General features: G+C 40.5%; 2 pseudogenes; both read left to right on the top strand.

Moving 5' to 3' along the window:
• The window catches only part of LOC134303139 (GTPase IMAP family member 9-like), a 236,769-nt pseudogene that overhangs the window by 11,927 nt on the left and 209,888 nt on the right, over window positions 1-14,954 (top strand).
• The window catches only part of LOC134300589 (NACHT, LRR and PYD domains-containing protein 12-like), a 41,073-nt pseudogene continuing 29,366 nt past the window's right edge, over window positions 3,248-14,954 (top strand).

Consider the following 14,954-nt stretch of genomic DNA (forward strand, 5'->3'; position numbering starts at 1 on the left):
TTTTCCATACAATGTGCTTCCACCTTATAGATATACATATATATTAAGCCGATAAGCCCGGCAATTTCCGAGCATATGGGTATGGATATGATCGTCTGTGCTTGGGCTATCTTTAGTTTGGACGTGCAGGCGCACGCTTTCTAGAGCGGTCGGCTCGGGGGTCTGCTAACGTCCTTGGTGAAAGTTTTCAGCCCTGGGTCCCCGTAGGGAAAGAGCTGAATGCCAGAGAATGGCAAAACACCCTTCTCAGATCAGACTGCAGACGGGGTGTACGACAGAGCTCAGCCCCAGTGGGCGGGGCGGAGCTCGAGAGCGCTGCTGGTTACCCAGCAACCAAAAGAACAGAAAGGAAGAGATTAAGGCGAACGATTCCCCTGGCTTAATTAGGGGATCGCAGAGAAATCACACCACCTCTACTCTGTCCCTGAATCACTTTTGTTACCTCAGCCACTGGCCTACCGCGAACCCTCTATAAGGCTGTTACCTGTTTCCCTAACGTAACGTGCAAGAGAGCACAAAAGATAAGGGTGTGACGTGGACGCCTGGCTGAACGCCACTTTAAATACTTGCTCAGCCAAGTGTTCCCCGTTGCCGCTGATTGCCCGAGGGAGGTTTGGGATTTGTAGTCCTCCTTCCTCTGGTCGAACTACAAACTGTACGCCCTCGGGTGGTAACCGGAGGAGGCTCACGGGATTGGCTCCCTCTGGTGGGCGCAGAGGGAGTCAAACGGCCTCTGTTAGTGCGAGCACTGGGGTTGGCCGGGTGAGCCGCGGGTCGGCCCCCCCTGGTGTCCACCGAGGGAATAGGCCAACTCCTAACAGTAGTGCCCGCCATGAAGACGCTTTTTTACTGTTCTGTCCTCAGTGTGTGTCTGTAAACAAATCAACAGATAGCTAACAAAGTTCCAAGAACAAGTCAGAAGCTGGAGTAAAGTTAAATGCTCTTTATTGTTGTCTTCATTTCTCAAGAAACAATATAGTAAAACTGAAATGATACAGAAGCTCCAGTTAGAATATTGAATGCTATTCAGAGAACATCCACAAACATAATATTGTAAATAACAGCTACAAAATTATACCATACAAATGCCTTATTCAAATGATATGCAAGTAACTGCACATAACTTGTAAATAGTGCAAATAACTGTCAGTCATTGTTAGTTTGACATTGGCAGCATTTCCATGTAAATGTAACACTTGTGTAATATTATAGTTAAATGTAAACATAAATATAACCCACAAGTGATACTTTTCCAAGGCACAAACAACAGAAGGGCATGATGGGATATCTGGAGCTGTAAGCTGACCGCATGACCTGTAACATCTAATGATTTTCCTGATCACACCATGAACTTTAACCTGGCCACGTCATGTGAATAAACTAACCAATCAAAACAATAACTGGAATTAAAGAAGAAAATAATGAATCACTCTAAAACACCAGTAGAGGAGGAAAAGTTCCATAAATAAAGAAAGCTTCTTACAGAACATGACAATTGTGTTTCTGTTCTTCAGTAGCAACACATAAAGGCTGTTCAATCTTATTCACACCAATAAAAATATCATTTTGATGAATTTTTGATTAAAAATCCCATCCAGTGTAGAGTTAGATACGTACTCGCGACTATTGAACTCAGAAAGTGGGAGATTTGGAGGAGCAGTTGAATGCAGCTTTAAAACCGGTTTGGTGAAAGTGAAAGTAAAAGTTGGATTTTCATTTAGTGTGGAGGAGAGAAACGTGAAGAAGTTTTCCAGAAAATCACGGTGAGTATCTGAATATAAAATGTATTGTGATTGTACTGTAATGTGAATGTTATAAATCTGTACTTAATGGAGACGTTTTAAGTTTTGATTTTTTTATGATCTGATGTTTTTTGTAAGAGGAACTGCCTGAAAATACAGCTCATTTAGACCCTGTCCACACCAACACGGATGTTTTTATTCTGTCATCCACACGAACACGTCTTTAGAAAACGGAAATCTGGTCTAATCTAGTTTTGAAAACACTGTTCAGGGTGAATATTTCTTTTTTAAACACCAATAATAAAAACAGTAGTATACACAAAACAAAAACATGTATGAGAACATTGCATCAAGAGTTGAAACTCTTAAGAAGCTGCTATATCAGTGAAGACATTATATAAGAGGAAGGGTTGTTCATGGGTGCGTTGTGGATTACAATCAGAGGAAGCTTCCAGTTTATTCCAGGGAGGGTTGAGTTTATATAGAGGAGATCAGATGTGTACATGTGGATGTGAGTCTATGTTTAAGCTTACTTGCTGGGACCAAAGAGAATTATTTACAAGCAGAACCAAGATAATGGTTAAGTGTGTTGGGGTTGTTCAATATTCAGAGGGGGAGACAGGTTCTGTGGTTTACTATTACTGAAAGGTCAGAGAAGGACAAGTTACCAAAAGTTTATGGACACCTTGACATTTTACCTAACACCACATCTGGAGACTGTCACTGACAACACACAACCATTATTGAGCAGTGCTGACACAGAATGAGAAACTTTTGACTATTGACTGTTTTTTCTAGCATTCGTGGCACAAATACTAATAGTAGAAGATCGGTGGTCTGTACCACTCTTAAACACTGACCCACTGTGCATGTCACAGCATCCAATTTAGCTAAATGGTAAACTATTGGCCGTTTTATACCACCACCATGCTCCTAAAGCTTGTTTGGATCACAAAGGCCAAGAGCTGGTGCAGATACCAAGGCTGATTTTAGCTTCACAAAAGCAGTTGCGTGTACAACAGGGTCATGTTGTCCAGGGTTTCCTTTAAGCAGATCAGACAGTGGTTGTGAAATAGTAGCATAAGATTCTCAGGGTCTACAGTACTTGTGTAGACCTAAGAAAGCTCACAATTTGTGCACTGTAGTTATGTTTAGAGTTATGTTTAGTGCCTGGCGTGCTATGTCTACAGCATTATTTGGATGTGATCAAGTCCCATTTCCCTTGGGTGTGTAAGGGACATGGCTGATCGCTACTTCTCTACTTCACCTCCTCTGTTCTGTAATTACATAAACACAGCAAGATGTGAATTTAGATTAACTAAACCAACTGCTAGTTAAGCTAGCTGTCTGGTTACATTATCATGTAGCTGGAGGTGTTTATCTGAACTAAAACTTTCAGGTACCCTTGTGCTTTTTTATATAGTTTATCTATTTATCTGTTTTATCTGTACTCCAGTGTGACGGAGGGTGCAAGACCAGATTCACCTGAACCCAGCTGTGTCTCCATGAAGAGCAACAAGTCAATAGGACGTCCACCTCACTTTAAAGGTGGAGGATGTTCTACTGATCTGAGGTCAGTATAATCTCATGGTGTGTTAGTGCATTAGGGTTGCAGTATGGGCTGATGATTCCTGATTGGAACTAAGTAACGTTTAGAAAAATACTTCATTATTTTTATTTATTTATTACTAAGGAGTGGTTAAATAAGATTAAGTGGTTAAGTGGTTATTAATTAAGACTGGTTATGCTTTAGCAATTTTAGAGACTCTTCTACTGATCTGAAGTACAGTCAAGCCAGAAGCTCTGCTCACCCCTTTCACCTTCTCCACATTTTATTACATTATAAACTCATTCTATAATACTGTAGATCAAGTTCTTTTTTTTGCCTTAAAAATCTAAACACAATCGCCAATAATTCTGAAATAAAAACAGGGTTTAGAAAATGTCATTTTATTTTACTGACAAAAATGGTTTATTTAGGGGTTACATATCTGTACACACCCGGAGCCTAATATTTGGTTGATGCACCTTTGGCAGCAATTACAGCTTCAAGGCATCTTGGGAAAGAAGCTACGAGCTTGGCCGACTTGTTTCTTGACATTTTTGCCCGTTCCTATTGGCATATCCTTGCAAGCTCTGTCAGGTTGGATGGGGAGTGTCGATACACGCCCATTTTCAGCTCCTTCCACAGATGTTTGATTGGATTCAGGTCTGGGCTCTGGCTGAGCCACTCAAGGACATTCACAGACTTTCTCAGAGGCCACGCCTTTGTTTTTTTTGGCTGTGTGCTTTGGGTCGTTGTCATGTTGGAAGGTAAACGTTCGCCCCAGTCTGAGGTCCAGAGCGCTCTGGAGCAGGTTTTCTTCAAGGATCTGGGTTTACTGAGCTGCATTCATCTTTCCCTCTATCAGGACTAGTCGCCCCGGTCCAGCTGCTGAAAAACATCCCAACATCATGATGCTACAACCACCATGCTTCACTGTAGGGATGGTATTAGCCAGGTGCCTGGTTTTCTTCAGACATGATGCTTGGTATTCAAACCAACAACTTCATTTTTGGTTTCATCAGACCAGAGAATCTTGTTCCTCATGGTTTGAGAGTCCTCTAGGTGCCTTTTGGCAAACTCCAAGCAGGCTGTCATGTGCCTTTTACTAAGGAGGGGCGTCCGTCTGGCCACTCTACCATAAGGGCGTGATTTGTGGAGTGCTGCCTGGATGGTGGATCTTCTGATAGGTTCTCCCATCCAAGGTTTTAATAGTTTTAGATTTTTCATTATAGTTTAGTTTTATTTTGTTGTGACTTTTTTTCTCTAATTCAGTTAGTTTTAATTAGTGTTTAGAGTGGGTTTGCTAGTTTTTATTATTTTTTATTATTTTTTTAATGCTTAGTTTTAGTTTTTTTATACTTTGGGTTATTTATCAGGTGCAGGATTCAAAAAGGTCAGAGTAAGTATTGTGTAATAAAAACTCAACAAAAGATACCATTTAAAAAATGTATTCAATTACTGTTGAACAACCAACTGTCCACAAAAACTGTAACAGTCCACAAGATAGCAGCCGTAAGTGAAAAATGTGTGTAATACTGCTGCTGAAAATAGTCAATAGACTAAGGACACACATGAACATAATAATTAGGGCTGTCACGCGATAAAATTTTTTAATCGGGATTAAAGAACCAAATTAATCGCAATTAATTGCAAACTAATAACTAAGCAAAATTTGAACAGTTATTGCAAGAACATGTTTACCAATAAAAACATTCATAAAAATATGATAAAATTATTCAGTCTAAATTATTATTAGAAAGCCAGCCAATACCTGTATGTTGTTAATAGTTACCATTTTTCAGTCAGTTATTTAAAATGAGTCTGTTCACATGATCTGGTAAAAGTGAGGATCTTTACCTGTTCATAACCCTGCCACTGAAAACAGGCGCTCATAATATAAACCTTTTCTAGATGCATCACCAGTGGTGTAACTAGGAGCTCAGGGGCCCCAGTGCAAAAAAAAATGTTGGGCCCCCTCAACAAATTGCATCTGCTGATAGCTGATCAGAATGAATTAAGTCACTCAGAAGTTGCACTTCAAGTCCAAATTCCTGCCTCTGGTATTTTTACTGCACAGTTTTAGTTCTTTTTTTTTTTTGAATTATCTTTTTTCCCCCAATTTTAATCCCCATTCTAGTCATGTCCAATTACCCTGATTGTGTCCTCTATACTGGTTCGACCCTTTTGCCGCTGACTAAGGACGCCACTCAACCAAATTGCACCCCCTCCGGCACGCAATCAGTACAGACCTGCATTTTATACCTGCACGAGCCGAGTTCATACACCGAGAGACACTGCACACGGAGGGTCACACCCCCCTCAATGTTATTCCTCAGCCCTGTGCAGGCGCCGTCAGCCAAACAGCAGGGGCCGCAGTTGTACCAGTTATGAGAACTAATGCTCCGACTCTACCCGCTAAGCCCATGAACAACAGCCAAACGTTATTCATACTGCCGCCCAACCCAGTCGGAAAGGTAGAGCTGAGTTTCGATACGATGTATATAGAAACCCAACTCTGGTGCACCAGCGTACTTTACCGCTGCGCCACCTGAGCGGCTCACAGTTTTAGTTCTTTTAATTTTACTTAACTATAAAATATTGTAATATAATAATAACGACCTGGCGAGTGCAGCCAATGTGCGGGGAGGGGGGCAGTGAGGTGAGTGGTTGAGTTCATGTTGTGGAGGCCCCCCTGCCATGGGCCCCGGTGCACCTTTTGTATCTGCCGTAGTTTTTCCTGCCCTTGTAATTCACACAAGAACTATTTTTCCTTAAAAAAGAACTATTCTAAGAAAAATTATGTTGTTTTCTAACGTCTCACCTGTCATGTAATATAATGTCAAATATAGTGTCTGGCCCTTTAAGAATGTTAAGTGTACTATAGGGCGCAGGGAGCAAGTGTGTAGGGAAGATATCAGAATTGACCGTGTCCGGCTGTGTTTATTTTGTTCTGTTAATCAGCGTTCTGCTTCATGCACTTTTAAGGAACACAAATTACCACAGAGACACATATTTACATGGCACAAACACCTCAATATAAATAGTTTGATTAAAAATTTAACGCCTTTGACAGCCCTAAAAATAATATAAACTAATTCATGAGACACATCAGGGAGCTCAATCTTAGAAAAACATCAACTTAACTTTTGCTGTGGTCATTTTGCAGGCTAGAAACAGAATGTAAACATGAAGTGCGGTCAGGGAGCAATCTCAATCCGCTCCCTACTCACTCCGCCTCCACTCCGCCTCCGTTTGCGCATTCACGTGGAGTGTCCCTCTGTAGTGAGGTGTTAGTGAGGTTTTGTCTGCCCCCACGGGTGAGTCCATCATCTTCTTGCAGTATTGTAGGCCAGAACATGTTGCTTGTGATAACAGTCCCTTTGATCTCTTAGTGGTAACAGGGAGGTGAAGTTTGGGCAGTAATTTCTTCTGTGGCACCTCAGGATAGAATGCTGGGGGTGCTGACACAATGGCTTCTCCTGTATTTCCTCCCTCTGCAGTTGGTTTTTCTTCTTTGTCATTCTCCTTCTGGCAGGGCAGGTGTCCAGATGAGGTTTAACCTGTAACTTTTACTTAACACATAACTTGGTTAAGTTTGTCCATACACTTTCTCTGTTCCTTCTTCTCTTTATACCATCTTCTCTCTTCCCTACTTGCACATTCCTTCTATTCTAACTTACTTTTAACTCTTTTATTTGTCTAAAAACACCTTTTTTCTTAAAACCCTCTCTTCTCTACCCACTGGCAAAAATGCTGTTTTACATTTTGCAATTAGTTTCCAAAATAAATATAACATATAATAAAATGTGTGTACATATAATCTCAATTTTAACATGTAATTGTTTTTCAACAAACTTTCCCCCTTACTTTTACCCATTGTACTGCTTAAGTTCACCTGGACAGATTATTTAAATTTTTTTTATGTGTAACATTTAGAACAAAGACACACAAGTACAACACAAACAACTCCTTACACCCCCTTCTTACTTCAACAAACACATACGTTATCACATACAACACATAGACACACACAAAACATAAATCCAGTAAATTCTTCAATCCAGTCACCAATGCCTAATTTTTTTATTTATATATAGTTGGTTTTTGTATTGTTTATTAGTCGGATGCAACTTGTCCTCTCCTTCTGAGAGGCTAGTGCACTATTCACAACATTACAAACACGTCTGCTTGTACCAGGTTTCTCACGCTAAAACCTCGGTTAAAAACCTCGAAGGGCCCAATTCCCTTCTTTGAATAAACCACCTGTTTATTCTGAATAAACCTCCTGTTTATTCTCCCGATTTACAACTCTCTGTGTAAATCCAACTTACACCTCACTGTGTAAGTTCTTAAATCCCCATCCAACAATAAAGAATACTAAAACATTAGCACAAACTTCAAATATTACCAATTAACAATTACCAAAAATATTACCAAGAAAATTTTATCTCACCTGAGTCCGTGCAAGCAGCAGCGCTGAGAGACACTACGGATCGCTACAAATCCCTTTTCTCTAAACAGGAGGTAAGGCTGAAGATTACCTTCACCAGGCGTCCCTGAATCTGCATGCATATCCGTAGGTCTGCCAGTCGAGCTGCCCCACGTTGGGCACCAAATTGTCATGGAAAAATACAGTGGGGCCAAAAAGTATTTAGTCAGCCACTGATTGTGCAGGTTCTCCTACTTAGAAAGATGACAGAGGTCTGTAATTTTCATCATAGCTACACTTCAACTATGAGAGACAAAATGAGAAAAAAAAATCCAGGAAATCACATTGTAGGATTTTTAAAGAATTTATTTGTAAATTATGGTGGAAAATAAGTATTTGGTAAATAACAAAAGTTCAACTCAATACTTTGTAACATAACCTTTGTTGGCAATGACAGAGGTGAAACGTTTCCTGTAAGTCTTCACCAGGTTTGCACACACTGTAGCTGCTATTTTGGCCCATTCCTCCATGCAGATCTCCTCTAGAGCAGTGATGTTTTGGGGCAACACAGACTTTTAACTCCCTCCACAAATTCTCTATGGGGTTGAGGTCTGGAGACTGGCTAGGCCACTCCAGGACCTTGAAATGCTTTTTACGGAGCCACTCCTTCGTTGCCCGAGCGGTGTGTTTGGGATCATTGTCATGCTGGAAGACCCAGCCACGTTCCATATTCAATGCTCTCACTGATGGAAGGAGGTTTTGGCTTAAAATCTCACGATACACGGCCCCGTTCATTCTTCCCTTAACACGGATCAGTCGTCCTGTCCCCTTTGCAGAAAAACAGCCCCAAAGCATGATGTTTCCACCCCCATGCTTCACAGTAGGTATGGGGCAACTCAGCATTCTGCTTCCTCCAAACACGACGAGTTGAGTTTTTACCAAAAAGTTCCATTTTGGTTTCATCTGACCACATGATATTCTCCCAGTCCTTTTCTGGATCATCCATATGCTCTCTGGCAAACTTCAGACGGGCCTGGACATGTACTGAAACTTCAGGATTTGAGTCCCTCTCGGCGTAGTGTGTTACTGATGGTAGCCTTTGTTACTTTGGTCCCAGCTCTCTGCAGGTCATTCATCAGGTCCCTCCGTGTAGTTCTGGGATTTTTGCTCACCATTCTCATGATTATTTTGACCCCACGGGATGAGCCCCAGATTGAGGGAGATTATCAATGGTCTTGTATGTCTTCCATTTTCTTACAATTGCTCCCACAGTTGATTTATTCACACCAACCTGCTTGCCTATTGTAGATTCACTCTTCCCAGCCTGGTGCAGGTCTACAATTTTCTTTGGTCTTGGCCATGGTTGAGTTTGGAGTCTGACTGTTTGAGGCTGTGGACAGGTGTCTTTTATACAGATAACGAGGTCAAACAGGTGCCATTAATACAGGTAACGAGTGGAGGACAGAAGAGCTTCTTAAAGAAGAAGTTACAGGCCTGTGAGAGCCAGAAATCTTGCTTGTTTGTGGGTGACCAAATACTTATTTTCCACCATAATTTACAAATAAATTCTTTAAAAATCCTACAATGTGATTTCCTGTTTTTTATTTTTATTTTGTCTCTCATAGTTGAAGTGTAGCTATGATGAAAATTACAGACCTCTCTCATCTTCCTAAGTAGGAGAACTTGCACAATCAGTGGCTGACTAAATACTTTTTGGCCCCACTGTATGATGAGATGATAAATAAAAACAAAGATTATTGTTGGTTGGATTGGATTGAAGAATTTATTGGCTCGATCGTGGTGGGTTCCTCCAGCAGTGTCTCTGGACAAGAACCCCCGAACAGATGCAATTCCTATCTCTTATACTGCTCTGGTCACATGGCATTGGGTGTGGGCTTTGAAGCCCTTATTTTGTTTTTGAAGTCCCCCCCTGCTAACAATTACCCCCAATTGTTTTACATTTTATTACTTAACAACAGTTGCTTATCTCTGTGGTCTAAACTCCCAGTCTCTGCCCCAGCACAATGTAACACAGGATTTAATACACAAAGCATCATATTACTAAACTTTAAGTAATATTAAACATAAAATCTTATTCCTGCCATTACAGCTGCAAGATTCATTTGGTTTGTCTCTGGATTTAACTTGCATAAAGAGACTTCATATTGTACAGCACCTGCTGGTGCTATTTAAATGGTGACTTCATCTGGTGAAACTGTGGTATTTTTAACAAGTTCACATTATTGTGAACATTTCAGAATGAAACAAATTAAATCTTCTATACAGTTTCCAGCTTGAATTAGGGTGCAAATTTTACATTTCAGATTTCAACCTCTACACATTATTTTAGTTCTTTTATGTTTTGTTATACTTGTGCTCCAGTGTGATGGAGGGTACGAGACCAGATTCACCTGAACCCAGCTGTGTCTCCATGAAGAGCGACTGGTCAATGGGACGTCCACCTCACTTTAAAGATGGAGGATGTTCTACAGATCTGAGGTCAGTATAATCTCATGTTCTCATGTTCTCATGTGTGTTTATTTTCACTTGATCAAACTCATTAACCTCATTAAACTAATCAATTAAATCACAGAAAAAATAGAATTAATACAGTGGGGCCAAAAAGTATTTAGTCAGCCACTGATTGTGCAAGTTCTCCTACTTAGAAAGATGACAGAGGTCTGTAATTTTCATCATAGGTACACTTCAACTATGAGAGACAAAATGAGAAAAAAAATCCAAGAAAATCATATTTTAGGATTTTTAAAGAATTTATTTGTAAATTATGGTGGAAATTAAGTATTTGGTCAATAACAAAAGTTCAACTCAGTACTTTGTAACATAAACTTTGTTGGCAATGACAGAGGTGAAACGTTTCCTGTAAGTCTTCACCAGGTTTGCACACACTGTAGCTGGTATTTTGGCCCATTCCTCCATGCAGATCTCCTCTAGAGAAGTGATGTTTTAGGGCAACACGGACTTTCAACTCCCTCCACAAATTTTCTATGGGGTTGAGGTCTGGAGACTGGCTAGGCCACTCCAGGACCTTGAAATGCTTTTTACGGAGCCACTCCTTCGTTGCCCGAGTGGTGTGTTTGGGATCATTGTCACGCTGGAAGACCCAGCCACGTTCCATCTTCAATGCTCTCACTGATGGAAGGAGGTTTTGGCTTAAAATCTCACGATACATGGCCCCGTTCATTCTTCCCTTAACACAGATCAGTCGTCCTGTCCCCTTTGCAGAAAAACAGCCCCAAAGCATGATGTTTCCACCCCCATGCTTCACAGTAGGTATGGTGCAACTCAGCATTCTGCTTCCTCCAAACACGACGAGTTGAGTTTTTACCAAAAAGTTCCATTTTGGTTTCATCTGACCACATGATATTCTCCCAATCCTCTTCTGGATCATCCATATGCTCTCTGGCAAACTTCAGACGGGCCTGGACATGTACTGGCTTAAGCAGGGGGACACGCCTGGCACTGCAGGATTTGAGTCCCTCTCGGCGTAGTGTGTTACTGATGGTAGCCTTTGTTACTTGGTCCAAGCTCTCTGCAGGTCATTCATCAGGTCCCTCCGTGTAGTTCTGGGATTTTTGCTCACCGTTCTCATGATCATTTTGACCCCACGGGATGAACCCCAGATTGAGGGAGATTATCAATGGTCTTGTATGTCTTCCATTTTCTTACAATTGCTCCCACAGTTGATTTATTCACACCAACCTGCTTGCCTATTGTAGATTCACTCTTCCCAGCCTGGTGCAGGTCTACAATTTTCTTTGGTCTTGGCCATGGTTGACTTTGGAGTCTGACTGTTTGAGGCTGTAGACAGGTGTCTTTTATACAGATAACGAGGTCAAACAGGTGCCATTAATACAGGTAACGAGTGGAGGACAGAAGAGCTTACAGGTCTGTGAGAGCCAGAAATCTTGCTTGTTTGTGGGTGACCAAATACTTATTTTCCACCATAATTTACAAATAAATTCTTTAAAAATCCTACAATGTGATTTCCTGGATTTTTTTTCTCATTTTGTCTCTCATAGTTGAAGTGTAGCTATGATGAAAATTACAGACCTCTCTCATCTTTCTAAGTAGGAGAACCTGCACAATCAGTGGCTGACTAAATACTTTTTGGCCCCACTGTAACTAATCAGCTAGGATTTCAATAACTGGATGTTGGAACATGCTAGTGTTCAGTACTGTTCTGTATATTTATTGGTTTTGTATAATAAAGACTGAAAAGCTGCATAATTGCTCATTTGTTTTTTTTTGTTTGTTTGTTTTTTATTTACAGAGCACAAAAGAAGAAATTAAATGTTACTTACAGAGATCAGTTGGAATCCATATTTAAGGTTTGTATGTACTGTATGTGTGTGTAATATTATTGATGATGCTTGTCTAGTTTGCTGTTGGTTAAATGAATACTGTGAGGGATCTTATGTGGATTTTAGATTCTGGACCCTCATTAGATGTTGTTCTGGTTCTTATGTATGTGAATGTTCTTTTTTTGCTATATGGGATTAATGGGACTCAAAACAACTAGTTTCAGTATAATGTTAGCACTACATCACTCCTTATATTGTCACATAACTCATCTTGGTGCTTATTGTGATGATCTGTTCTTCTTAATTCCTCAACAGGAACTGGAGCTCAAAGTCATCAGCATGTTAAAGAATGAGCTAAACAAGTTCAAAAAGCTACTGAATGAAGATTACCCAGCATGCTCTGAGCAGGAGGTAATGGATGTAGAAGATCTGAGTAGTTTCAGAGAGGGGTCGCTAAAGATCACGCTGAATGTTCTGAAGATCATGAACCAGACAGACCTCGCTAACACTCTGCAGAGGAGTAAGAGACCTACATACTTACATTATTAATGTATTTACCATTAGATGAACAAACTCTTCCATATTCATCTTGGCTCTAGAATCATCTATACTTTTGATTAGTCATTACATTATGTTATAAAACATTTTATGACCATTAGGTACTTGATATTAGATGAGAATTCCAACTATGATATTGGTCACTACATCTCTACAAAAAAACCAATTATAATCATAGAGATTTATACTTATAAACAGAAATTAATTTCTATACAAACCTATTATTTATTACAATAATAAATTATATACTGTGTTTATTGATCATGCAGTAAAATATTAATCATCATCTTCTGTTTATTAGAACTATTAGTCTCTGTATCTCAGAAAAAACTCAAATCCAATCTGAGAGAGAAATGTAAAAGAATCAGTGAAGGAATCTCCCAGCATGGAAGCTCAGCACTTCTGAATGAGATCTTCACAGAGCTCTACATCACAGAGGGTTGGAGTGAAGGCGTCAATAATGAACATGAGGTCAGACAGATTGAAGCTACATCCAGGAGACCAGCAGTACAGCAGATTCCCATCAAATGCACTGACCTCTTTAAAGACACGTCCATCAGAACTGTGCTGACTAAAGGAATCGCTGGAATTGGAAAAACAGTCTCAGTGCAGAAGTTCATTCTGGACTGGGCTGAAGGAAAAGCCAATCAGGACGTTCTCTTCATATTTCCACTTCCTTTTAGAGAGCTGAACTTGATGAAGCAGGAAAACCTCAGTCTGATGGAACTTCTTCATCAGTTTTTCCCAGAAGTGAAAGGTCTGCCATCATTAGACTGTGATGCTTATAAAGTTTTGTTCATCTTTGATGGTCTGGATGAGTGTCAACTTCCTCTAGATTTTCAAAATAATGAGCGATTGTGTAACGTAACAAAGTCAGTAAAAATGGATGTGCTGCTGACAAACCTCATCAAGGGGAACCTGCTTCCCTCTGCTCACCTCTGGATCACCACTCGACCAGGAGCAGCCAATCAGATCCCTCCTGAGTGTGTAGACCAGGTAACAGAGGTACGAGGGTTCAGTAATCCTCAGAAAGAGACGTACTTCAGGAAGAGGATCAGTGATGAGAACCTGGCCAGTAAAATCATCACTCACATGAAGTCATCAAGAAGCCTCTACATCATGTGTCACATTCCAGTCTTCTGCTGGATCTCAGCCTCTGTTCTAGAGAGAATTCTGGGTGGAGCCGAGAGGAAAGAGATCCCCAAAACTCTGACTCAAATGTTCACCCACTTCCTGATCTTTCAGATCAAACACAAGGAACAAAAGTATCATGGGAAATCTGACCCTGATCCTCACCAGACCAGTGAGACGATACTGGCACTGGGAAAACTGGCCTTCCAACAGATGGAGAAAGGAAACCTGATCTTCTATGAAGAAGACCTGACAGAATGTGGCATCAATGTCAAAAACACATCATTGTACTCAGGAGTCTGTACCCAGATCTTCAAAAAAGAGGCTGGACTGCACCTGGGTCAGGTCTTCAGCTTTGTGCACCAGAGTGTTCAGGAGTTTCTGGCTGCTTTATATGTATTTCTCACCTTCATCAGCAAAAACAGAAATGTGCTGGTGAAGAAAAACTTTGGATTCTTTAACATCTTTAGAAACTATACAAACATGTCTGACTTCCTGAAGAGTGCCGTGGACAAGGCTTTACAGAGTAAGAATGGACACCTGGATCTTTTCCTCCGCTTCCTCCTGGGTCTCTCACTGGAGTCCAATCAGACTCTCTTACGAGGCCTACTGCCACAAACAGGAAGTAGCTCTTAAAACAAAGAGGAAACAGTCAGGTACATCAAGAAGAAGATCAGTGAGAATCCCTCTCCAGAGAAATCCATCAATCTGTTCCACTGTCTGAATGAATTGAACGATGATTCTCTAGTGCAGGAAGTCCAACAATACCTGAACAGAGAAGGTTCTGTTCATCATGATGGACTCCGACTCTCTCCTGCTCAGTGGTCGGCTCTGGTGTTTGTGTTGATGAACTCAGATCAGAAGCTGGATGTGTTTAATTTGAGTAAATATTATCCATCACATGAAGGTCTTCTGAAGCTCCTACCAGTGGTGAAAGAATCAAGAAGAGCTGAGTGAGTCATTTATTGACATTTGATTCATGAGTTTATCACTTAAACATTAATAATTAGATTTACGAAACTGAGAAGTTGCTAAACTAGTGTTGCAGTCTGATCTCAAAATGTGTCTGAAATTAACATTTATTTAGTAACATTAAAATAATAATACTGTTTTTTACACCACCTACTAACTTGCACTCTGCTAATTATGCAGAGTAGGGATTTAACGATACACTCCACCCATGATGCAATGTGATTCACAATACTGAGTTCACGATACATTTTTCT

Source organism: Trichomycterus rosablanca, chromosome 2, assembly GCF_030014385.1.
Source record: "Trichomycterus rosablanca isolate fTriRos1 chromosome 2, fTriRos1.hap1, whole genome shotgun sequence".
In the NCBI taxonomy this organism is placed as follows: Eukaryota; Metazoa; Chordata; class Actinopteri; order Siluriformes; family Trichomycteridae; genus Trichomycterus; species Trichomycterus rosablanca.